This window comes from Rhinolophus ferrumequinum, chromosome 6 (genome assembly GCF_004115265.2).
Source record: "Rhinolophus ferrumequinum isolate MPI-CBG mRhiFer1 chromosome 6, mRhiFer1_v1.p, whole genome shotgun sequence".
NCBI classification, from domain to species: Eukaryota; Metazoa; Chordata; class Mammalia; order Chiroptera; family Rhinolophidae; genus Rhinolophus; species Rhinolophus ferrumequinum.
In genome coordinates this window covers 97,983,654-98,010,775 of record NC_046289.1, presented here as the reverse complement: position 1 = coordinate 98,010,775, position 27,122 = coordinate 97,983,654, and the positions used below count along the sequence as shown (strand labels likewise).

At 39.3% G+C, this 27,122-nt stretch overlaps 1 protein-coding gene and 1 pseudogene across 8 annotated transcripts in view; one reads left to right on the top strand and one right to left on the bottom strand.

Annotated features, from left to right (window-relative positions):
- Positions 1 to 27,122, bottom strand: part of NEO1 (neogenin 1) — a 213,742-nt gene that overhangs the window by 174,071 nt on the left and 12,549 nt on the right. The gene's annotated exons all lie outside the window — the stretch shown is intronic.
- Positions 8,771 to 9,812, top strand: LOC117023080 (annexin A1-like; annotated as a pseudogene).

Genomic DNA, 27,122 nt, shown 5'->3' with positions numbered 1-27,122 from the left:
AATGAATTAATTATTAGTTCTGAGCAATAAATATTGATGGTCCATGAGTCGGCAAATTTTTTCTTTAAATGGGCCAAATGGTAAATATGTTAGGCTTTGCAGGCTACATACAGTTTCTGTCACACAGTCTCCTTTGTTTTAAACTTTTATTTTTAACAACACTTAAAAACGTAAGAAACCAATATTATTAGCTCATGGGATGTGCAAAAACAGGCCACAGACCACATGACCCACAGGCCGTAGTCCGCTGAACCCTGGTGGCTGACCGCCACAGGGAAACAGACCCAATCACACATTATATGCCTCTGGATGGAAGCATAACCACCACCACTGAGGCAGCAGTCCCACAAAATCCTGAAATGGATCAAGCGAAAGTGCCATCAGATATAAATGATATAATTTAGCAAAGAGGATTCTAAGTTATTTGTTAAATAACCATATGCGTTGCTCTTATTTTAACAGGTATCTAGAAATCCAGCAGGTGAGCTGTAAAATAAAGCTCTTAATTATCTCCCTCAACCCAGCTACAGCAGCTGATACTTGTCTAGGACTTAGGCTCCCCTATTAAATTGGTACTGTCTACAGCCTAAAGATAAAAAAGCAGTAACACTGACACAGGGAACAAAAGTCAGACAGCTATGCAGCCCCTCCTGAGTTACAAATGTGACTTCTCTATATGAACCCTGTGATTTTACCCTATTTCAATATAAGCCTAAATGCACATTCTAAAAGCAAACAAAAAATTGGGGAATTATCCATATAATTTGTCCATTTGAACAGAGTTCAAACTTTATGTGCGTTTACTGAGTAATCCCAAATCATGTTAAGTGTTCATTTAAATTACTTTTCTTGCAGGTGTCATATGAAATATAGCTCTGCACAAAAGGAGGTACCGAACACAGCGCTCAATTCACTGCTGATTTTTATTAACTACTTTCTGATTTTAATTTAATAGAAAACTATTTGTTTTCCAGAGGACTACATCTTTAAAATAGTGAACTCAAAAAACTAAAACTAAAAAAATAATAAATAAATAAAAATAAAATAGTAAAGTCAACTGAGAAAAAAGATTATATAAACAAATGCTCACATCATACATACAACTTTTCAGGAAGGCAATGCATACAGCAAGGTCATATGTACTTAAACCAATGCCCACAGAACCTAAAACCAGTCCTGCACAGAGTAGGCGCCAGTTTGTTTAAAACTTTTGAGGTCTGAATTTTAAAGCCTATAAACTAGATATATAACTAGGAAAACAGCTAAGTAAATTATGGCACACTAATATTATACAATCACTAAAAATTGTGAAGGGAGGAGATTAAGAGTAGTAGATAAGGGTATGAGTTCAAGAGTCAGGCTGCCTGAGTTCAAATCCCATTTTTGTCACTTGCCAATTATGTGGCCTTGGGCAAATGATCTAGTCTCAGTTTACTCATCTATAAAATGGGGATAATAGCCACTGCCTCATCATGCAGTTGGGAGCACTTCCCTTGGACAATCCTAGTCATTTCTTTATGATCTGATAACCAAAGAACAGAAGGTAACTTCAGCACTGTCCTACTTTCTACTGGTGCTTCCAAAGCATTGCTCCACAGTATAAAAACCCCTTCTCCTTCCAGGCTTGTGCTAGTTCATTTATTGCCTCTCAGCCTTAAATACACCCTCATTGCCCTGCTCTCTGTCTACTGGAATTGGACTCTTCTGACTCTGTACTTCCTTTGTCAGCTGACTTGGTATCAGGCTCAACCAAGACAAGGGAGCTAAAGGGATGCACCTCCCTCCACACTCTCAGATCTCTTTTATTCCTCTTAGTAGTTTACTGCCTTTGACCTGAATAACCATTTTTTTCATTAAAATTGCCCTCCCTGCACAAGTTCCTGGTATGGCTTCTGTCTCCTGATTGGTGCCTGACTGATACAAGGCTCATGCCTGTTAGCTGTAACACTTACTGCCTTCATATTGCTTATCTCCACCCTTCTCCTAAATCATTATTGTCTATAACCTCACGATTAAAAAGCCGTTAAATGATACTGACACAACTTTGACCTCATATAAACATAAACATAAAACTCTGTTCCAAGATAAAATTCTCTCCATAAATGCTGGTAAATCACAAGTCTGGTGACCTTCATGAGCGGGTTTTCTAGTTTTTGTCTTCAGTTCCGGGTCCAGTCAGTCCCCACTGCCTTGCATTTACTCGACGCAGACTTTTGGACGGCTTCATCCATCTTCACTATGACGGCCCCATTCAGGCCTTCGGAAAGTGCCACGTGGCACAGTGCTAGGTAGTTTTATTGCTGTGATGGGTCACAGCTCAAATTCGACCTTTTTTTTTTAATTAAAATTTATTGGGGTGACAATGGTTAATAAAATTACACAGGTTTCAAGTGTACAATTCTGTAATACGTCACCAATATATCACGTTGTATGTTCTGGAAGGCAGTGTGGAAGTTCCTCAAAAGTTTAAGAAAAGAACTACCAAATTCGACCTTTTCCACGACACTTCTGCAGATCACTATTGCCCTAAGTGTCCTCTCTCTCCTCTAAGCAACTGAAAATCACTGCTACAGATGGTGGGGCTTCAGGCACGTCCTCAGCTCAACAAGTGTGTATCCCACTTACAGTGTAGCCGGCCATTTGCAAGTATAGACCGCCTTTGTCCTCAAGTTTACAACCCTGTTTGGAACACAAGACTTACATTTATATGACTTAGTGAAGGCGCTTTTGGTTACAAACAACATAATTACATGCGAATTGACTTAAGAAAAACAAAATTTTTAATAAAGATGCAGAGGTAGTCTCATAATATCACATTTCTAGTTCCAATCCGATGTGAAACCCAGCTGCACTTCCCATCCAGAAAGTTCATGAGGAGGAATGTTAAGAAGCTGTGGCCCAAAGCATTAGAGGGGTCCCCCCTTATCTGCAGGGATGCATTCCATGACCCCCAGTGGATGCCTACAACAGCTGAAAGTACCAAACCCTATATATACTATGTTTTTTCCTGTACATACGAGTACATACCTATGACAGTTTAATTTACCTATGACAGTTTAATTTATAAATTAGGCACAGTAAGAGATTAACAATTAATAATAAAATAGAACATTTATAACAATATACTGTAATAAAAGTTATGTGAATGGCCTTCTCTCTCAAAACACCTTATGGTATTGTACTCACCACCCTTTTTCTTCTTGTGATAATATGAGATGATATAATGCCTATATGATGAGATGAACTGAAGTGAAAGAAGCAGTATTTTCAGAGTATGGCTGATCACAGATCACTACAACCGCAGGTAAGGGGAGACTACTACTGCACATTCTAAAGAATCTGAGACCCTGAGGAGGTGCTTCAGGACAGTGCTGTCTAACAGACACATAATGAAAGCCACTGTGCCTTTAAATGTTCTAGTAGTCACATTAAAAATAGGAAACGGATGAAATGAACTTTTACTGTATTTAACCAAATAGATCTAAAATATTAAAACACGTGATCAATAAAGAGTACTGACGGGGTATTTTACATTTTTTATACTAAGTCTTTGAAATCCAGTGTATATTTTACACTCACAATAAATCATAAATCAAACTAGATACATTTCAAGTGTTCAACAGCTACAAGTAGTGTGTACTACGTATACTAAGCAGCACAACTTCCGGAATTCTTAAAATATTTAATAGTCTTGTAATGGAATATTTACTGCAATAAACTGTGTGCACATTGAAATGTAAACAAAGAATCTTACCACACTGGAAACGATAAATGCATCCAGATTAACTCACTTCTGTGTAAACCCACAGAAATAAAGTTCCTATACAAGTGGACTTAGAACAGTTTACAAACGTGTCATTAATAAGAAAAGTTATTACTATAATGCTGAGATTTTGATTTAATTTAAGCCAACATAAGAACTCATATAAAATGTATAAGCAAGAACAACTTCAAAAATGCACCTAGCTTGGTTATACAGGAAAGAGTGAATGCCCAACACAATACACCACGATTCGAGCTTTAGTACTTATTTTAAATTCTGGGTACTCAATGCCTAATTTGAGTGAAGTATATGAGTAAATGGAACTTAGACATTTTCTGGTTCCAACTGAAGTCTCCTTTTCCATCACACCATAAACGCCTCCCCCATTTCACTGTAATTCCATGTTTAAATGCGCCATCTTCCTCAGTAGACTGTATGTCCCATAAGGGCAAGGATTGTGTGTGTCTTACTCAGCGCTCATCCCCAGAGCCTAGACTGGTACCTATGACAAAACATGCATAGAACAAATTTCTTAATCATCCTCCAGCTTTACGTTATGCGGATTTCTTTCTTTTCCTACTGTCCTAGAGTGTTCTTTGTATTTGGATTCCTCTTTCATTTTGCAAATCTTGGCAAAATGCTTGTCACAAATTAAGCATGGCTCAAGTTCATTTTTCAACTCTAGGATTCTATCTATATATTTAGACTGCTACGCAAATCCAATCTCTGCTCTTTCCCCTACCGCAAAGACCTGAACACATGGTCTAGAGCAAGAGGAAGCAGTCGCTCTTGTCCTGTTACTTTGTTAAAGGAAACTGAGTGGAACTGCATATATATCGAGATGGCGAAATTTAAAATGTTGGTACACTAATACAAAACCAGATTTTTTTCCAAAACTGCCACTGGAAACCATGGTTGACAAAGGATTACCATGTGTCCAAAAATGCTCTTTTTCTTGAGCACAGATAATTTCCTATTTTCCATAATTTCACTAATATGAAAATTCCTTGGCTGGTTAAATTTGGTTCAAGGCTTTTGAGAAGTTTATATTCTGGAAAGGCCCAATTTATCATAAACACAAAGTGACTATATAATTTACTATCCAAACCAGGACATTCTGAGAGAGGGGGTGCTAAAAATAACTATACCGGGAACAATAGGTACAGATTGTCCCAAGCACTCCAGAACTTATGGTAACTAACACAGATGTGGCCTTGCCAAAATACACCTAACAACGGATTCCTGACTACTTCTATTTTGGGAGTCTTGCATACTTTTATACCAAAAGAATCTGTTCCACTAACCTTGTAAATCAAAATGTCTATTTGACACAAGTGAAATAAATATTCCTTATAAAAAATTTAAAGCACATATTTTCTAGAATAATTTCATTAAAGTTATATTGTGTAAAGTGTACCCAATATAAACACAATCAATAGAGAATAAAATTATGGAGATTATGAATCACAAATCACATCGTTATCGTGATCACGATAAATTCTTACTGGCATTTTTGCACATTGATACTTAAAAGCCTTAATTTCTGTATCAAAACTATCTCCGTAAGTGTGTATACTTAGAAAATATATTTACTCATTTGGAAAACTAACCTTTTAAGAGTGGTATACCCCACTTCTTAAATTTTCTTAAAAAGAAACTGTATATACACAAAGACAGCTATATGTTAATAAACATTTTATATGTATTTTTACATGAATATAAATATAGATGATATACATATATACACACATGAACACTTTTTAAAAGTATCCATTAGGGAGTAAAAATTTATACATCCTTTCTAGAAAGGATGAATTTTTTGTGTATGAAGAGCCCTAAATATGTCGATCCCTTTCTAGTTCCATAAATAAATCTTAAGTAAATTGTCAGAAAAAAAACTTATATAAAAGATATTTATCACACTTAAACGTTCAACATTAGAGTAATGTTTATGTAAAACTATGACATACAATGAAATCAGGTAGCCATACTGGGTTCAGCTATAACATGGTATTTGTAACATGATCCCAAATTTTATTTTAAATACACATACACACACACACACACACACACACACACATTTATATGCAGTTTAAAACTATACAAGTATATATGCAGAAGAAGAAAGCTAAAATAAAAATGCCAGAATATTAATCATAATCATCTAAATTGTGAGATAAGTCATTTTGATTTTCTTTATTCATTTCCCTAGTTTCTAAGTTTTAAGCAATATTTTCTAAGTTTTCCACAATAAATATGTTACTATTCTGATCATGAAAGTTTTTATAATTTCAAAGACCCATTGGTTTCAGTATTGAATTCTATCAAATATTGAAAGAAAAAATAACATTCTGTACAATCTCTTCCAGAAAACTGTAGATGAAGGAACATTTCACAAGTAATTTTATAAGGCCAGCATTACCCTGATACTAAAACCAGAAAAAGATAGTACAAGACAACTACAGGCCAAAATTCCTCATGAACACAGGATAGCATAATCTTCAACAAAGTATTAGTAAATCAAATCCAGCAATATATAAAAAGAATACTAAGTCACAACCAAGTGGGAGTTCATTCCCAGGAACTTAAGATTGGTTCAATATTTAGGAATCAATCAATTCCAATATTTAGGAATGTAACCCACCAGAATGACAGACTAAAAAGGGAAACCGCATGATCTTACCAACAAATGCAGAACAGCCCTGGACAAAATTCAACTCCCAGTCATGATAAAAACTCTCAGCAAACCAGGAACAGAAATAAACTTGGTAAAGGGCATCTACAAAAACCCTAAAACTGACAACCTACTTACCAGTGAAAGACTGCATTGCCTCCCCGCTAAGATCAGGAACAAGGCAGGACATCTACACTCACTCCTGCTATTCAGAACTGTACTGGAAATCGTAGCCAGCATAACAAGGGAAGAAAACCTAATGAAAGGCATACAGATCAGAAAGAAAGAAAGCAAGAAAGCTGTCACTATTTACAGACATGACTGTTTACTTGAAAATCCCAAGGAATCTACAAAAAGTCTTCTAGAAGTTAATAAGCAAGGTCGTAGGGCACGAGGTCCTAGTATAAAAATCAGTCGTACTGGTGGGGATGAGAGAGAAGGTGAGGGGATTAGAAAGCACAATCAGTAACCACAAAATTTCCACGAGGATATGAAAGACAGTTTGGGAAATATAATCAATAACGTTGTAAAGATTTTGTAGGGTATCCGATGGACACTTGTCTTACTAGGGGGACCACCTCAGGGATGATGTAGATGCCTGATCACTGCACTGTACACCTGACGCTGAAGCTGAATAATACTGAATGTCAACTATAATTTAATATATATACAGTCATGGGATGAGGATTACAGCATAGGGAATAGAGTCAGTAGCAGCTATGTACAATATCAGAGGGCCAGTAGATTGGGGAAGGCGTTATCACTTTGTGAGGAGGGTAAATGTCTAACTATTACATTGTTTTATACACCTGAAACTAATAAAAAAAAAAATCAATCATATTTTTCTATACTGGAAATCAAAATTAGAAAACAAAACCATTTAAAACAGCTCCAAAAACATGAAATACTTAGGTATCTGAGAACTACAAAACGCTGGTGAAAGAAATTAAAAGTGACGCAAGTAAATGAAAAGACATTTTGCTCATGGATTGAAAGATTCATAGCTAAAGTGTCAATTTTTCCCAAATTGTTCTATGGATTTAATTCAATTCATATCATAATCCCAACCAGAATTTTTGTATATAAGCCAGATGACTAAAGAATTTCAAAAAAGAGGAACAGGGGCAGCCAGTTAGCTCAGTGGTTAGAGTGCAGTGCTCGTAACACCAAGGTTGCCGGTTCGATCCCCGCATGGGCCCCTGTGAGCTGTGGCCTCCACAACTAGAATGAAACAACTACTTAACTTGGAGCTGATGGGTCCTAGAAAAACACACTTAAAATAAATAAAAGTTAAAAAAAAAAAAAGGAGGAACAAAGTTAGAATATTCCAACTTCTTTAAGGCTTACAACAAAGATACGGTAATTAAGACAATGTGGAATTGGCAAAATCACAGACACACAGATTAGAGGAAACAGAGAATCCGGAGATCAACCCACACACTGATTTCTGACACAGGTGGAAATATAATTCAATAGAGAAAGGACAGTCTTTTCAACAAACAGGGTTGGAACAATTGGACATCCACATGCGAGGGAGGGAGGGAGAGAAAGAGGAAGGGACCTCGACTTGACACAAAAATTAACTCAAAAGGGATCATAAATCTAAATATCAAATGTAAACTAAAATTCCTAAAAGAAATTAGAGGAGAAAAACTTATGTAAATCTGGATTAGACAAAGAGTACTTAGACATGACACTAAGAGCATAATTCATAAAGGTAATAAACAGATATACTGAACTTTACCAAAATTTAAAACTTTTGCTCTGCAAAAGACATTGAGAGTATGCAAAGATAAACAACAGGTTAGAAAAAATATTTGCAAACCATTAACAAAGGAAACTGTATACAGAATACATAAAGATCTAAAAACTCAACCATCAGTAAACAACTCAATAATTTTAAATGGGCAAAAGATTTACAGGGACATCTCACCAACAATGGCAAGTCAGCACAGAAAAGGGTGTTCAACAACGCTAGTCATCAGGGAAATAAATGTGAAAACTGCAAGACACCACTACATACCTATTAGAGTAGGGAAAAACCTGACAATGACAGGTATTGCTGAGGAGGCCGAGCAACGAAACTCCACTCTGAAGAACAGGTTGGCAGTTTCTTACAAAGTTAAACACACGGCCCAGCAATCACACTCTGGGATATTTACCCTAGATTAATGCAAACATGGGGACACAAAAAACTGCATCTAAATGTTTGTAACAGTTTATTCGTAATCCCCACAAACTGAAGACAACCCCCGAGTGTGAAAAGATGAAAGAAGAGACTCTCTTTAGTTCTTTGGAAGAAGGTGGATGGATGAAAAGAAACTCCTTTAAAAATGGCAATGGTATCAGAATTCCTCAAGCAGGCCCGGTTTATTGACAACGAAGAGCAGGAATACATTGACACTGTGAAAGGATCCGAAGGTGGTCGCGGGTCAGCAGTGAGCCCCTATCCTAGCGTCCATCCATCCTCAGATGTTGCTGCCCTGCATAAAGCAATAACAGTTAACTGTGCAGGTGAAGCAACCATCATTGGCATTTTCACCAGGAGAAACAATGCACAGCATCAACAGATGAAAGCAGCGTTATCTCCAGGAAACAGGAAAGCCCCTGAACGAAGTTCTGAAGAAAGCCCTTACAGGTCACCTTGAGGAAGTTGTTTTGGCTCTATTAAAAATTCCAGCCCAATTAGATGCTGATGAACTCCGTGATGCCGGGAGGGGCGTGGGAACTGATGAAGACACTCGGAATGAAACTGTGGCATCTAGAACTAACAGAGAAACCAGGGAAATTAACAGAGTCTATAGAGAAGAACCGAAGAGAGACCTGGTTAAAGACATCACCTCAGACACATCTGGAGATTACCAGAAGGCTTTGCTTTCTCTTATTAAGAGAGACCGATCTGAGGATCTCGGCCTAAGTGGAGACATGGCTGACTAACACGCCAGAGCATTATATGAAGCAGGAGAAAGTAGAAAAGGGACAGATGTGGATGTGCTCAGTACCAAGCTTACTACCAGAAGCTATCCCCGTCTTCGCAGAGTGTTTTGGAAGCATGCCAAGTACAGTAAGCATGACATGAACGAAGTTCTGGACCTGGAGATGAAAGGTGACATCGAGAAATGCTTGACGACAATTGTGAAGCGTGCCACAAACAAGCCAATGTTCTTTGCTGAGAAGCGTCATCAGGCGATGAAGGGTGTTGGAACACGTCGTAAGACCTTGATCAGAACTATGGTTTCCCGTTCTGAAAGCGACATGAATGATATCAAAGCATGCTGTCAGAAGTTGTACGGTCTCTCTCTCTGCCAAGCTAGCCTGGATGAAATCAAAGGAGATCACGAGAAAATCCTGGTGGCTCTCTGTGGAGGACAGTAAACACTGCTTTGATGATCTCAAGCTTTTCGATCAGAAGATTTTTTAATCATATTTTTTCATTCCATATTATAAACTTAAAAAGGACAGTTTCTTCAGCAGGATTAGTCCAGCTAACTGCCTTCTGAAAACTGTAGCCTATAAATCATTTTTTGTATCACAACTCTGCATAATAGAAGTAAGTTTTTTAAAAATATATTTACCCCAACTATAAAACCCCATTAAACAGGTTGTTCTAGTAACATTACCTGAGAAAGATGATTATGTAACAGAAAATAAAATGATTTTACAGGACAAAAAAAAAAAAAAGACAACCCCTGATGTCTTTCACCAGGTGAATGGATAAACTGTGGTACCTCCATACAATGGACTACTCCCCAGCAATAAAAAGGAACAAACTATTGATACACTCAACGACATGGATGAATCTCACAGGAATTATGCTTAGTGAAAGAAGCCGGTCTCAAAAGGCTATGTACCATATGATTCCACTTACACAACATTCTGGAAAAGGCAAAATGTGGGACAGAGAAGAGATCAGGGGCTGCTGGGCATTAGGAGTAGAGGGAGGGTCGGAATACAAAGGGCCAGCATGAGGGAAGTTTTGGAAACCGTATCCTGATTATGGTGGGAGTTATAGAACCCACCATACATGTGTTAATATTCATAAAACTGAATATTAACGCACACGTACACACACAAATTACACAAATTGTATACATTAATTGAAAAATTTAACTGAACTACAGATCTTTTTACTCCAGCAAACCCCCGCTCCTACCCCAAACTTCTTCATCACCCATGTTTCCTAAATCAGTAAATAATACCAACATCCATCCAGTTGCTCTACTGCTCTTTCCTAAGCTGCATGGCTCAGCTCTGTATATATATGATTCACAGTTCTATCCCCAATGCCTAGATTATAGCAGGTACTCAATAAATATCTGTTATCTAAACATAAATATAAAAGTATTAGGAAAGAAGAAAATGCAGAATCACTAACACACAAAAAGCACAAAGAGCAAAGTGAAATTTTTTTTTAAATTTTTTAAAAATGGATTTAACCACCTTAAAATTAAGGATTTCTGTTCAAAGGACACCATAGGTAAAGTAAACAGATGACAGAGAAAAATGATTTGCAATGTCTAGAACCAACAAGAATGGTATCAGGAATATACAAAGAATTGCAAATCGACAAGAAAGACTAGAAATCTGACACAAAAATAAATACAAGATGTAAAGAGGAAAGTTACAGAAGCAAACGAAATGGCTACAATCACTCTAAGACTCATTAATAATCAGAAAAATGCAAATTCATCTAATACTGAAATAACTCTATACTTGTGTTAATATGCCAAAGTTTAGAAAGATAAGTCCTATAAAATAATGACAGGGATAGAGGAGATGGTAACATACGTATTGCTGATGGGAGTATAAACTAGTGCAAACATTCTACAAAACAATCGGGCCATACTTAGTGAAATTAAATTATATACAAATTGTATGCTGCAACAATCCTTCTAGGTTGAAATCTCAGAGAAATTTATGCAAAGGTCAGTAAGGATTCATGTCAAAGGACTTTCATTCATCGTGGCTGTATTTGTGGCACGGAAGCTGGAACAAATCCAGGTCACCACCCTCTAGGGAATGGATGGGTAAGTAAAATGTAACGGACGCACACTATGAAAACTGTGCCGCAATCAGAGGCAACTACGAGGGCACAGATAACAACATGGAGACGTCCTTAAAGCACCAAGGGGAAACTGCAAACAACACAGAACATATTACAAACATTAACTCTCTTAATCCTCCCAACAACTGTATAATCTAAGTAATATTCTTCTCCTCATTTTACTGAGGAGGAAACTGAGACACAAAAATCATTATGTAACTTGCCTGTGGTCACACAGCTAACAATCGGTGGAATAAGGAACAGAATAAGATGTACAGCACAAGTTAAAAACACACAAAACCACACTTCATATTTTATACACTTGGATGCATACGCAAGAAGATATATTAAGCATATAGTAGGAGCCTAAGAAGAGAAAGGAAATGGGAGTGGAGACGGTAGATAAAGGGGGAAGGGAAAAAAATGCAAAATAAGAAACCCTGAACTGTCCAATAATGATAATGTACTATGAACTGAATACTGCAGTTATGCAACTTTCTACCCTTAAGGACCAAACTATGTAACATATATTTATATACTTATTGAATGAATGAATGCACGCCAGAAACTGGACTCATCCTTGCTATCTCCCTCTACCTAAGCCAATCACCAAGTCTTGTCTATTTCACTCCAAATACATTCCAAATATGTCAGCCTCTTACCATGTCACTAATACGCTCCAGTCCAAGCCAAACTACCTACCATAAGGGCTTTCTAAACAACTGCCCTCCCTCAGTCTTACCCTGTTTTATTCATTCATCTGGTTCTGTCACTCCTCGCCTACACACTTCAACAGTTTCTCATCAGCCACATGATGAAGTCCAAAGTCCTCGGCAGACACAAGGCCCTCAAGTATTTACCTCTATCCTTTCCTGTTTTCTTTCATACCAAAATCCCCCTTTCTCTCACTACACTCCAGCCACCCTGTTCTTCTTTCAGTTCCTCAGACTTGCCAACCTCCTTCCCGCTTCAGAAGTAACCGACAGACCCACATTTGACTGGGTTTGTATCTGTCTGATTGCAACTGAAATGTCACTTCCTTAGGGAAGCTTTCTCTGATGCACTAGCCAGCCTGGGTGAGGTCTCTCTGTTATGTACTTATCCTTTATAGCAGTTATCAACATTGTAATCAATTATTTCTGTAAGTACTTGCTTATCTGCTGCCCTAGCAAGATTATAAACTCTATGAGGACAAAAACATTCAGGTGTTATTCGCTTTCTCCTCTATACCTAACACAGTGCCCTGTATATAATACTTATTTGTATTGATAATCCAATTGAAGACCATGAAATACTGTTCAACTTTCTATTTGCTAAAAAAAAAAAGCTTTAAATGCCTGTTGCTGTGTTTTGAAGTAAATAAACAGAATGCTTTATTTCTCTCTCCAAAAATGTTCCTTTGTCCTGTAATCTTTCTTTCTCCCCCGTGAGTCCATATTAAACGTTTTAGAATAATTAACAACAATCTTCTCAAAAGCTCATGTCTCTTTCAAATTTAAAGGAAGCAGTATATTCTCAAAGTGCTCAGAGTTGATTTCAACTCAGTAATATACAAATTTCATAAACCAGGAAGAGTCCTCTACAAGCAATAGACAGAAATACATTAATCAAAAGATCACTCTTCTATCACATGTAAGTAATATTTTCTCAATTAAAAACAAAAACTTTGAGAAGATAATGTCATATATCTAAGGAGCCTAACTGGACTCTATGGCACCTACTAAGGCACGAATCCACTATTAAAGTCTTGGCAAACATTTAGTACTTGTTAATATTTCACCACCAGGTGGCAGATCCATACAACTTTCTAGAAAAGCTCTTATCAGCCCTGAGAATTTAGTCCAATCAGAAGGAATTTTAGGAAGAGTTCAGTAATTTTAAGCATATTTGAAACTGAGCCAGTTTACTGCAAACTAGACAGAATTGCTTCTCAGAACATTACACATCTATTAACTGTAAATCTGTCTCCGGGCCACACAGACCCCACAATTATTTTTAAAGAAAGCAGAACACTAAAATACAGTTTTAAAATGTGGCTATCCACAGTCCAGTCATTCAAAATCCTCAGAAGTGTAAGAAAGCGCTTTGAATCCAAAAGAGAGCAAGAGATGAAAAGAAAGTGTGGAAGAAGAAAAAAAGGACAAAGAAGAAACACCTACCAAAAAGCTATCAAATCTTGAGTTATAGTAACCCAAAAGAATCAGTGACATTTCTGTTTTCAGCAAAATTTTCTAATCAATAAAGACTTTAATCTCAAGTCAATCCGTTAATTAAGAAACTGATTCTTCAATTTTTTCAATAATTCTAAAAATGTATTATGAAGTTTCAAGATGAAATGTAATCTGGGATGACTCTTCAGTTATTCTGAAATGCTACAGGAAACCTATTTGCAAGTGCGTCCTTCCCATCTAAGGGGAGCCTCCTCGTCTGCCCACCACCCTGGCTGTGGCACCCTCGCGGCCACACCACTCCTCCGCCAGCCCTACGCCAGCTTCCCCTGCCTCCTCCGGCCTCTGTTCGCAGGAGAAGCAGAACGGCTCCTGACACCCAAAAAGGGACCCCTGGCCACTCCAAACACCAGGCAATCGCTCAGCCTCCTCGCTACTATTTTCCTCCTGGTACCTGCAAGTCGACTAGAACTAGCCATCAACACCCAATCTGCCTCATGAACCAGAGCTGAGTTTTGTGGCGCTTGAAGAATAATCAATTTGGAGGCCCTTTTAAGAAACATGGGGGGGGGGGGGAACTCAAGTTTGCAGATTTTATAGAAATATACCGAATACATAGCTAGAGCCTCCCCCAGACCCCAGCAGGGACCCCTGCAAATGAGGGGATCCAGAACTAATCAACTTAGGGGTAAATCATCCCTGCCACGAACACATGTGGAGGAAAAGTCAGCCTCTAAACCCTATTTGTTACATAAAACTGGTGCACCAATTCCAGTCAGTAAAAGTTAAAATGGTGCCTGGAGAGTTACAGGATCACACTTACTTTAGAACAAAGCGGCTACAATTACAGACAGAGCTAACCCCATGGTGTCAGAGGGGGAAACGTAGCAGAACCGGGGAGGAGGCACACCCTTTGCTGCTTGTGTCCTCCTGAAGCGCCCTGCCTGCCACGGGGCCCCCAGGAACACGCTCCCCAGTGGGTTCTCAGTCACCCAGCTCATTTTCCTTCCCTGACAGAAACACTCTGAGAGAGAAAAAACAATTCTCAGATAATTCTGTTTTGGCAAATTTTTCGTCCAGTTATGCACTTGAAGTCCCAAGTCCCTCACACCCGAGTAGAAAGTTGCTGAATCCCTCATTCCTTCCTCTAATGCACACTTGTTTTCATACACACAGAGGTTTCAGCAGCTTATCTGAGGGAACAAGAACACAAGTTCTCATTTCCTAATAACTTCCTGAATATTTTATTATCGTTTCCTCCCAGGAAATTTATTCACTCTATGTAGCTCCAACACTAACAGTCCACTTTTGAAGGGAAACTATTCAAGTATACCACAAGCTCATATAAAAGATTACCTCCACTAAGTTACTGTTTGACAGCACACCTGAGCAAAAAAGGTAGGAGTTGAAAATACGTATGAATTTGATAACAAATACACAGAAAAAGTAAAGGGAGATAATCATTTAAAATCAGAATATATTTTCACATACCAACTGAGAAAATGCAAAATAAATAAATAAATAGTATAGTCAAAACTGATGGAACAAGTACACTTAAGATCGACATCTACATTTCAATTTTATCTATGTGTCTTCCTACCTCAGTAAAAAATTTAAAAAAAAGTCCAACAGTAAGCCTGGGTAATTTTACCCATTAACAAGAAAAATTAATGGTACTCTCTTCTAACTCTTGTTTCAGGGGAAAAGACTCATAGAAATTACCGTGTAGGTTTTAACTCCAGGATATTTTTAATATCTCATTTGTATTCCTAGGGTCACAATTCTGGGCCTACTGTATGGCATAGCAGCACACAACATATGCCAAACTTTGCACAGTAAAACCTCTGCTCTTTGCAGCAAGGGTTTGGGACAGTAAATAAACAACAACAATAAGACTCCAAAATAAAATCTACTTAGGCATCCTCTTCACCATACACACTTCCAAACAATTTAAAAAGAGCTTCTTTCCTTTCTCTTTGGTGTTAACAGGGGAAGCAGGTTTGACAGAACGGAATGGAAAGGAATGAGCGCACGTGAGAGAAGAGCCAGCATTCCGGGAGGGAAAACCGCACGGCTCCGTACGCTGCCGTGTAGCCAGCTGGTTAACAGCCCAGCCCGGGCTCACACTCCAGCTTATCACCGACTAGGTATATGACCACAGACTAAATCACTTATGACATGGAACACCTTTGTTTTTCTACTGCTCCCGTCAACAAGAGGAAACTTTACTGAAGGCCCAGGGCCAAGGAGTTTGGACAGGAGGCCGCCCTGTGGGCCGAGGAGAGGCGGAGGGGTCTTCCTTGACCTTCTTCTCGGGGCGTCGATGGTTGGTGTGGCCTCACTTCCAGTGGCAGCTCACAGCACTGGGATGCAGGCGGGTGTAACACCTGCGGCAGGTCATCTTGTCACGGATGCACTTCTGGGTCTCTGGCGGAGGGAAGGCTCGATGATGCCCCCCGCAGAAGCACCAAGGGCATGGTGGACTCTTCCTGGGTATTATCATCTGAGAGAGTGAGGCCATCCTCCAGCTGTTGGCCCGCAAAACTCAGGCGCTGCTGGCAGGTGGGATGCCCTCCTCGTCTTGGAGTTTGGCGCTGGCGTTCCCAACAGTGTCACTAGGCTCGACCTCGGCTGTGATGTGAGGTCTTCACAGAGATCTGCAGCTCTGTCTGCTGGGAGGCTGCTCCGCCCCCTCGTTGAAAACAAAGCGCTACATGTAACACCTTTTCAAAAGTCCCTGGCACACAGTGCTTTCCACATGAGAAAACTGAGGCACAGAGGAGTTAACCAACTTGCCTACGATCCCCAAATCTTGAAAACACCCAGCACTGCCAGTGTGTAGGCATGAGGGCGAGATGTGCAGAAAGACGTGGGAGAACAGAGGGAACAGGAGAACTCTGTTCCTACCCACTACAGACACGGGGCACCTACTGCATCTGTGTAGCGAGCTGCTGCCCACCCCACGCCCTACACCACAGTGTCCCGAAAACCTTTTTAAGAACCTTCTGCTGTGGCCTGGACTTCTTTAACAGGAAGATAGGAAGCATTGTCATTACCCCAATAAAACAGATTGGGGTAATGATAGTGCTTTACCCTCACGCCGTCTGTGGAGTGAGACCAACCCAATCATATACTGCTGCCCTTCAATCATCCTGGAAGACATCAACAGGGAAAACTGCAACAAATTTCAACTGATAAAGTCTAAAGAATACTGGGGACACTCACTACTTTTACTACAGCAACACAACTGAATACAGTGTATCACAGAACTCGTTCTAAAACAGCGGGATCATTCTCCCTCTCCTGCAGGGATTCTCTAACTTATCTGAGCAAAGAACACTTTTTCTTTTTCATGATAAAACAATTAACTCCTAGACTAGAGCAACAATGGTCACGAAAAACCAATTTTTGGTAAGCAGCCTAGTTTCAACCCACTCCTCCGATCCCTACGACACCCCCTGTCCAATCAGGCATCCTACTTTTCCATCAGCAGCGTGGGCCACCTGACGTGAACACTCTACCCTCAGAGTGCCACTTTCTGTTACCCGCGTCCCCAGTGCCTTCCTACCTACAGACCTCCGCCCACCATCTGTCCTCTCCTCTCCCACCCCCATGGGCCCCTCGGCAGCTCCTACACAACAGCCCACTGCCAACACGGGGACGGTGACCTCAGCCTGCCCCACCCAGCCCCACAACGTCTACCCCACGGCAGTGTTTGGAAGTCACAGCTCCAGTTTTGGAGCTCCCAAGGCACCCTGCACCCCTTTACTGTAGCCGTCACGTTCTACACAGCATTACGGTTATTTGTATCCACGCTGTGTCCTTTCTTAGGTTGATAACTCTTCACTCTCCCATCTTCCGATACCAAGCACAGTGCCTCACACATGATAGCTTCTCCATAAATGCTTACTGGAGGAATAAATGAGTCTGAGAGTCTATTTCCCATCAGAGAATCATAATTAGTTTTCACTAAACACAGTTAAATAGACTGGACTTCTCCCTCAGAGAACACAAACTATTTGAAATTGCCAAGAGCTACATCTTAAATCAGAGAAAGTCACTGAGCTATACAGTAGACGCTCACTCACACAAGCCTCCTTGTACTTACTTGTTTATGTGTTCTTCTCTGTGAAACAGGCCTTTATACTTCCAAAATTGAGGAGGGTGGAGAACATAACTAGTTTAACTTGTGTTTTAAAAATGTAGCCAATTAAAATGTAGTTATGACAGCCTGAAGATGTGGCTCAAAATTGCTATGTTATTATATCATCTACCCTACAGAATTTTCCTCTTCATAACCACAAAGATGTTTCTGAACTTTTCCTGATAACTCAGGTCTTTCCCAGATAGCGCCTCACCTCATCGTCAAGGGAAGAGAAAACCAGGACCTGAGAAAACACAATCACCTTATAAACCAAAATGTGATCCGCTAAATCCTCAGACATAAGCAGCAAAGACTTGGGAAAAGGAAGGAAGCATGAAGGCCAAGCAGTGGCAAAATAAAAGCAAGAGAAGTTAGGCTTGCTTCCAAGAAAAAGTCAGTTATCAAAAGGAAGGGGCTGTGTCAGGATTTGAGGTGGTAATAAGGTAAGTGCTGAGGTCGTGAGGAGTTAGAAACAGAATGAGACAGAGTGAAATTCCTTACTCTCTACAGGATACAAGGTCCCAGCCTTCTCCAAGGCCCCAGCTCTCAGACACCCCCATGTTTACTGTCAGTACCTTCTATTTATCCATCCAATACTTACTGAAAATCAACTATGTGCCTGGCACTGTTCTCGACATTGAAGAAATAGTCATGTGCATTCATGTGACACAAAGATCAGGATATACGGGATTGTTACTTAACTTCTTTAGGTCCTTTAACCCCCAGTCAGACTGCAAACCTGAGCAACATCCCTCAACTGGATTACAAACACATTTGATAAATGCCATTATCTTCCCAGCTTCTTGTATCTAATATCTTGTATCTTCTTGGATCTCTTCATACCCCCACGTCGCTACTAAGAAAATGAGAAAAATTCATCATGGCTGTAAGCAAAGTTATACCATCACAAACCAAAAGCAGCGAAAAGGCCAACCAGAACTACCTAAGCTCCTGGTTGTCTGCACTTCCGCTAAATTCACTGGAAGAACCATCACACCCTTTCCCTCTCTTCTACCCCTCCTTCCACACTCAGCTATTCTCCAAGCTGTGCAAATATGACACATTCACTTTATACCTAGAGAACTTTTTGCAAATTTACCAAGAAAGGAAATTTAACAGAGAGAAAAATAAGCAACAACTTACAAGAGAAAGTGGCCTGTGCCAGTTACGGTTCAAGGAACACACAATGTAATCTAGTGATGCAACGTCTCTGGGCCAGACAAGAAGGAAGAGGTGAAGCACATGACCTTCAACTGACGGTCCCCTTCCAATTCAAAAACAATTCTGGGATTCATGAATTCTCACATGATGCACACACACGCAGATAAAATAATTTTACAATAGACGAGCGCTACTCAAATTAATTCAATGGGCTGAACTCCCTAGCTGGTGACAAGGCATCATATGACACAAAGGAAGCCATCACCTGGCTCCATCGCCACATGGACCGTTTACATTGAGAAACTCTCTTCCCTCATAGCAAGTGGACGATAATCACTAACATGTACTTCCAGACATATGAGTTCTCCCGACCCAGGCTGGTTCCCACTTCTAGAGAAGCAACTGAAAATGCGTATCTTCCTGATGATGGGTCAGTAGCATTTTTTTTCCATTTTATAAAGTTGGCATGTATCAAGGTGTACCACTCATTTGGCATTAATCATTAATCATATACTTCGAGACATATTGATTCGTATGTTGTCTCATGTTACGTTCGAGGAGTTCCTTAAGGGCAAAAGCTATGTGTCATGCAACTCTGTACCTGCCATAACACAGTATCCAGCAAATACAGGCACCAAAAACAAGACAAAGAAACACCACCAGCACCACAGCCCACACCACCCCCCAAAAAAGCCAAAACACCCCAACTCTGCTAGATAAATGACTGCTTGACTTTCTGTTTAACTTGGGACTCCCAGAAGGCTGGGGACGTGTATTATATCCACTTGCTTATATCACAGGAACAGAAATAGCTGCTACTGAATCTAAGCCTCACTTTTCTCATCTATAAAAGCAAAAAGATAAATGATTCACCCTACGACTGTGTAATTTTGAACCAGTCTTTCATTCAAAAATAAAATACTCTGGAGACACATAATATGCCAGGTACCGTATCAGGCCCTGCGGATACAGAGCTAAGAGGCACGGCCACGACCTGGAGGGGCATGGTCTATGGATCCTAACTGGAATTCCTCCATCTGGCCTCTGTGCCCTGCCTGACCTTGGTCACCGGATGCCAGCATGTCGTATGCTCACAAAGCAATCAGTGTGAGCAGTGACAAGGACAGGAGGAGGCTGGGGGCGCCTGAGGCTTTGGGGAAGACTGACAGAAAGGGGATAGCCCCACTGGGAGAGGTGTGAAGATGGACACAGACAACATGGCTCCCCCTCGTCCACAAGACTCCATATGTCTCCCTGTCTGGAAGTGTTTTGTCTCCACGATCTAAATCACACAGGGCTTCTCACACACTGAAAAACCCATTTTATTACACTGGGTATTATAGTCACTTCTGACGGCTTCCAATACGTGCAGACACACACACAGGAACAAAAGAACACTTCATTTTAGCCATTAATTTATCTACATTCTCGGCTTTTCTTCTCCTTATCTTACTCATAAGCTTACAGTAACAAAATGGCCAAACGGGTAGGTTAAAAGGGAATCAGAAACAAGGGGATTGCCTCATCTTGAGACAAATAAAGTACACAATCAGCTTCTGAATAACTTGGAATTGGTTATAAAAGTCCCCACTTTTAGACACAAAGGTTTTTAGAGATGGATGTTTGAAGTGAATTGCCCAGCGGTGAAATTCTGATTGCATTTACAATGTATCTTAACTATGCTTGAGCTCTTACCTTTATCTGTTTAGACATGGATTGAGTCTTCAAATGAGCAAAATCTACTGTGTAAATCAGGTACTTAATTAAAGAGAAAAGCTTAGTAGGCTGCAGGGAGAGATTTGTTGAAATGGTGAATTAAACAGTGTTATAGGAAGAGGCTCCCTTCACTTATTAATCCTATCATTAGTCTACAAAATTTCAGTCAGTCAAGAGTAGTTACTGTGTATTCAATTTTCATTTAAGATTCCAGTTTAGGGTAAATGTTTACTGAGAACCTACTGTCTCCAACATGCTCACAGAGCCCTGGCAGACGAGGGAGGGGAAGGCACAGAAAACAACGCTGCCCTCATAGAATTCAAAATCTTGTTCAATCTTCTTGTTCAATCTTGTACGGTACACTCTCATACTAGTACTTTAAAAAGTATTGATAATCCTACCTCTCCAACCAACTCCCTCCCCAACTCTCCTGAAAACTTTCAGCTTAAGAAACCTCTTCATGCACACAGCAGGGGGTCTCCTTTCCTTGAGAATAGTCACCTATTCTTATGCTCCTTCCCTCCAGTTAAAGAATGGCCTTACCTCTTCTCCTCTCCGATCTAGTACAAATCTTTCCACTTGTGCTCAAAACCAACCCCATATTCTCGAACCTTCCCAGGAAACTTACACTATTGATTATTTCATTTTCCTTGTATATTCAAATTACCCATCTCAAATAGTCTTCCACTGCCTTTTAAATATGCTCAAGTCTAGCCCGACACACACACACACACATACACACACGCGCGCGCGTGCACACACACCATTCTTCACAGACCTCAAGCGCTACCTTCGGCCATCCCCATTCACAACTAAATTTCTGGAACTTTTCAGTCTTCATTTCCTCCCTTCCCACTTGTCCCTCAACCTGCTTCAAATTCCACTTAAAGCTCTTAGGAAGGTCACCAACGACTCACAGGTGGCTAAATGCAAAAGGTTCTTCACTTTTCACCATGTTTACTCTGCCAGCCAAATCTGATACTCACATCTTTACTTCTACGATACAACTCTCTCCTGGTATTCATCCTACTTCTCCACTCACTTCTCTGTCCGGTAACAAGAGCGCATCCTTCTCAGCTCATCCATGCTCTAAACACGCGTCTCACGAATCTCCAGTCCATATCTCCCACTACACTCCAGACTGTAACCAAGTGCCCCTGAATAACTCAAAGGTATATCAAGTTTACTATGTCCAAAATCAAATTCATGCTCTTCTTGCCCCCCGAAACTTATTTCTTTTCCCAAAAAAGATACCACCATCCATCCTAGTATACAAATGCTAACGATCCAAAGGAATCGTCCTGAACAGTGTCTCACCTCAATATCCAACCCATCACCAAATTCTACTTTATCACCTAATTAATTACCTGTCCACTCCATGAACTCTCCACTGCCCTTGCCCGTCACCATGCAGACCTCCTGGACTCCCTCGAGAGCCTAGCTGTGAGCCGGCACCATCGCCACCACCTCCACCTCCACACACACAGGCATTCTCTTTGTTCCTGGCACGTATTATAACAGTAAGGTTATTTAATTGACTTTTACTGAGGTTTTCAATTCTTTAAAGCTGGCAAAGCAGAAACCACTTGTTTATATATATTCCTTAGCTATCTCATTCCCACTAGAGTGTGAACTTTACTAGGACAGTGTGTAAGTTTTAATCGTCCTCGTGGGCCTAACACAGAGCTTGGCATGTACTCCATAAAGCTTTACAGAAGGAATTACTCTGAAATTCACTGTTCTGGAGAAAGAATTTTATAAAAACTTTATATACCTAATACTTTTAGTTTAACTTTTTATTTATGTTCCTGCTTCCAGAAGTTGAAGCAATGAATAAAGCAAACCTAAAACTTTTTTAAATGTATTATAATTTTGAATCTTCCAGATCTTACATTAATGGAATATAGCCCAAATTCTAATGACATTTCATAGTTGAAAAACCACTAAAAGCCATTAGATATGACAATTTCCAAGGAAAAACAAGTAAAATAAAAGGCTTTCAGAGAAATGGCAATTCTTTTCAATATTCTAAATGTTCATAGCTAGAAAAAAACATTTCTTACACACAAATAAATAGCAGCTACCCCGTCGTATGCATTGTTTTCCCTTGGAGGGGAAGTTCATTCTAAAACACGATTCCTTTTAAATTAAGAAGCAATATTCTGAGTGTTTTCCACTCAACATTTAGAAAGTAGTTCTTAAATTTTGTGAATAAGAAACCTCTCAGATGTTTCTTAAAATGCAGATTCCCAGGGCCCCGAACCTTCAGATTTTAATCTCAGGAGCTGTATGACGGTGACCTGCCAGCAATGACCACACTGGACGAATCCCTTAGGCGGGCTGCCTGCCATTGGCCAAAGCAACTGGCCTGTGAGGGGCTCAACTAATCTTAATCGATACTATAAACCACTGATGTTTGAAAAGAGTCACTTCTATTTTCTTCTCCCTCTTCCATGATTCCTTTTCATCATGAAATGATCCTGTGTTACAGTACAAAACAAATGCTCATTAAATATTTCTTGATTTGAACTACTGAGTTGAATTGCATTCATAGAAGTCATATGCACAGCGTCTGAAATTACACTTCATTTGTTTAACGTAATTAAAGGTATGACTAATTCACAGTATCCCACGAAGCACAGCTCAACTTCCAGATGCTCTGACACGTGAACAAGTGTGAAGGCCACTGCATTACAAACTGGAAACCTGACAGAAGGTGTACTTTGTCACACCAAGTTTATAACATCACATAAATAATGTACTTAACCTAAGATGAACAATAGATGAAGAAAATTAACTTCTATCATTACAAAGCACTAGTCAGGAAGACTCAATTTAATAGCTTTCCCTAAATTGTTCTATTCTTGTTGAATGTAAAATGAAGACAGCCGACTCTCCTTACAGTGTATTTTATGTCTGTAACAGAAATACTCTTGTTCTTCCCAAAACAGCAAAATGAATCTAGACATTTTCTTTTCCAATCCACCCTTTGGCCCCAGCTGCCTGCTTTTTCTAATTCCTTCTACTATATCCAATCTGTCAAACCATTTCCAAAGCATGATTTCCAGACTGGCAAACTCTAGATTTAAGGCTGAAGCAGGTTCCTAATTCTTCTTCCCTTAAGTAAAAAGTTGCATAATGAATATGTAACACTCCCACATATCTGTTTCATGCCCTACCTACCTAACCAAACTCTGAATTCCTTATTTTAAAAAAAGAAAAAACAAAACCATGCCATCCTACTTTCCATATGTATGTATGTGTGTAACATAGGAGTAAATTCAATCATATATATAACATAAGCTTTATTATCTGATATGGTCACCTGGTCAGAGAATAAACTGAAATTTACTACATTTTAAAAAATACAAAATTATACATAAGATTTTAACTGGGACATTTTCTACATACATAAAACCTACTATCAACATCTTTATAAGTATTCATTTATATTCAACAATGTAATTAATGGGTTAAAAAAACAAAGTTTTAAAAGAACACTGGTGCTTTCATTCTCCCAAAGAAAAGTTCCTCAGCCTCAGAGAAAGGTATCTCTGCCTCAAGAACAGGTACATAAGATTAAGAGACTCGCCCATGTCTGTAATCCCCAAACTTAGCAGAACCTGGAAAACACAGTCAGCATTCACAAAAATGTCTGTTGAACAAAAAAAACAAAAACAAAAAAAAGCCCCATTCTATCAAAGGGATCCTACCAGGCAAGAGTTAATTAGCCTACTAGAGTCCTTCTGATAGTTTATAATTATAATAGCTTAATTATAATCTATATGTACATTAAAGTAAAAAGAAAACAATAAAACTATTCTTCTTTAATTGAATCAGACACCAAACTAAACCAACTGAAGAAGAGAAAACATACACAGTGTAGATTATCAGTTCAAGATGGCAAAAGTTAGCTCATAAATTTAATTAATGCCCACCCGATACTCTACATCAATATCCACTGAAACAACCAAAAGAATACATTAAAAAAAAAAAAAAGAAGAAAGAAAGAAAAAACCACCTGGAGCAAACAATGTGTGGCTGCTGAAAACCAGAGGGATGCCAAAGGTATGTGGACCTCGGGAGCTTCCAGGAAAAAGACTGGCAAAATGTCTGGTGGCAGCATTCACGTTGCAGATAATGTGCTAAGTTGAGAGACATGGGGAGGAAAGAGCAGAGGCTGCTACTCTAGCTCCACAACCAACTGCCAGCATTTGAATGCTGAGTTTTTTAATTTTAGCACTGAAATAAAATGCTTTAGCAGCAAACTTTCCTGTTTCATAGCAGTCTGACTATACCTTGCCCCTTTTCCCTGCAAACTACCAAATCAATGATGGAGCAAAGTAAAGTTACTGCAATAAAATTTTCTCGTTCATCCTGACCTGAAACATAACAGCAACCCACATAAGTTCAAAAAGAATCTATCGCAACCAACAATACTGAGCACACAGACACCACCATCCCGCCCCAATAGACACTTAAAAGGCCCTGAATGAAGCTAAAGGAGTGATTGTACTATCAACTGAAGCAAAAATTTTCCCTTGGAAAATTTACCGAGAAAACAACTTTAAAATATCTAACAAATTCCCAACGGCAGATATCTCAACTGTAGAAATCCTGAAAATACTTCAGAGAATACCATGTATATGAAAAGAGAATAATCTGAAATCAGGAAAGATTGCTTTCAGCCACAAAACAACTAAATAATTTTTCAAAGAAATACAACAGGGGCAATAAATTGCAGACTGCACATAAAGAAAAACCACACAAGTTTGAAAATTTCTCATGGAACGCAGAAAAGAGAAAAGATGAAAGGGGCACTGTGAGAGCTCAGCTTCCGGGAATGACAAAGTGGTTCAGACCAACTCTTCCACTGCAAGAACTAAAGAAACTAGACAAAGTACAAAATATCTGTATGAAGGAAACTTTAGGCATTAAGGGACCAAGATCCATAAAATGAGAAAATCCACAGACCAGTGTGGTATTTGGAGCTGCTTCTTGCCTACAGGTATCTGCAGGTTATAAAGGCCACAACTGCTGAAGAGGCTGAGAAGATGAGCGCAGCTCTGACAGACTCAAGCCCTGAAGGGACAAAAATTGGAGTGAGGGCCTGCCAAGGATGAGGGTAAACCTCGTAAGCTGTGGATTAGGACCTCAACGGGCAATACCCAAGAAGTAAAGGTAAATCCAAAATATATCCAATTTTAAATCATCCAATCCCTGAATAAATTCATCTGACACTGTCAGTGCCTCTAGAGTAACGACATATGAGAAGAGAAGCAAAGGTAAATCCTTTCTGGGAGAAGATAGTATTAATTCAGATTATCTCCATAATTTTTCATACACAATACCTGGTATTCAATCACAAATAAACAAGCACATAAAAAGACAAGACAACCCCAAAATCAGGAGAAACAACAGACATAAAAGCAAACCCTCATGGAAACACATGATAGAATGCGTTAAAAGAATAAAGATCAAGATGCAAAATTTCAGCAGCGACCTAGAAACTATAAAAAATGAAAATTCTAGAACTGAAAAATACAATAAATAAAATTAAAAATCAATAAATGGAGTGCTACCTCTAGTTAGAATGTAGAAAGTCACAGGAGATTGTTCCTCTTACCCTAACAACCAATAGAGGGCAGATAAACTACAAACAACATAGTTTTCCTGAACCCATCAGAGTGATGAGGATCAAGGAAAGCTAAGTGAACTAAACTTCAATGGGGAAGAAGAAATTATTTGAAGAGATAACGGCCAGGAGCGTTCCAAAATTAATGAAAGGAATCATCCCATAGATACAAGAAACTCAAAAAGCAGGATAAATACAAAGAGAATCACAACTAGGCACATGAAGTCAGATTTCTGAAAAAGATAAAAAAACAAATCTGAAGAGTGGGCAAGGGAGGAAGGAGGGAGGGAAGCACCATTCTTGACAAAAGGCGGGGACAAATAAAGATTTACGACTGACTTCTCATCAGAAATTATGGAGTTCGATGGACAGTGGAATGATGCACTTAAAGGGTTGAAAGAAAAACTGTACACCTAGAATTCTACACTCAGCCAAAAAATAATCAAAATTGAAGGTGAAATAAAGATGTTTTCAGACAGACAAAAGTTGAGTGAATACTCTCCAGCAGACCTAACTAAACATTAGAGGATATTCTCCAGGCAGAAGGAAATGATCCCAGATAAAAGATGCAGAAAGAAATGAAGAGCAACTGAGACAGTAAATACCTGCCTGGGTAAATCTACATGAATGATGACTTGTAAAATAACGTCTTGTGCATCTCAAATATAAAGAGAACTAAACAACATAACGGTAACATAAAAATTGGAAAGGACGGACAAGTGGACTTAAGGTGTTCTAAAGGTCTTGCGTTGTCCAATCAATGGTAAAAGTAATAAGTCAAAGATGCATTTAGGAACCACTAAATGAACAGTAAAAG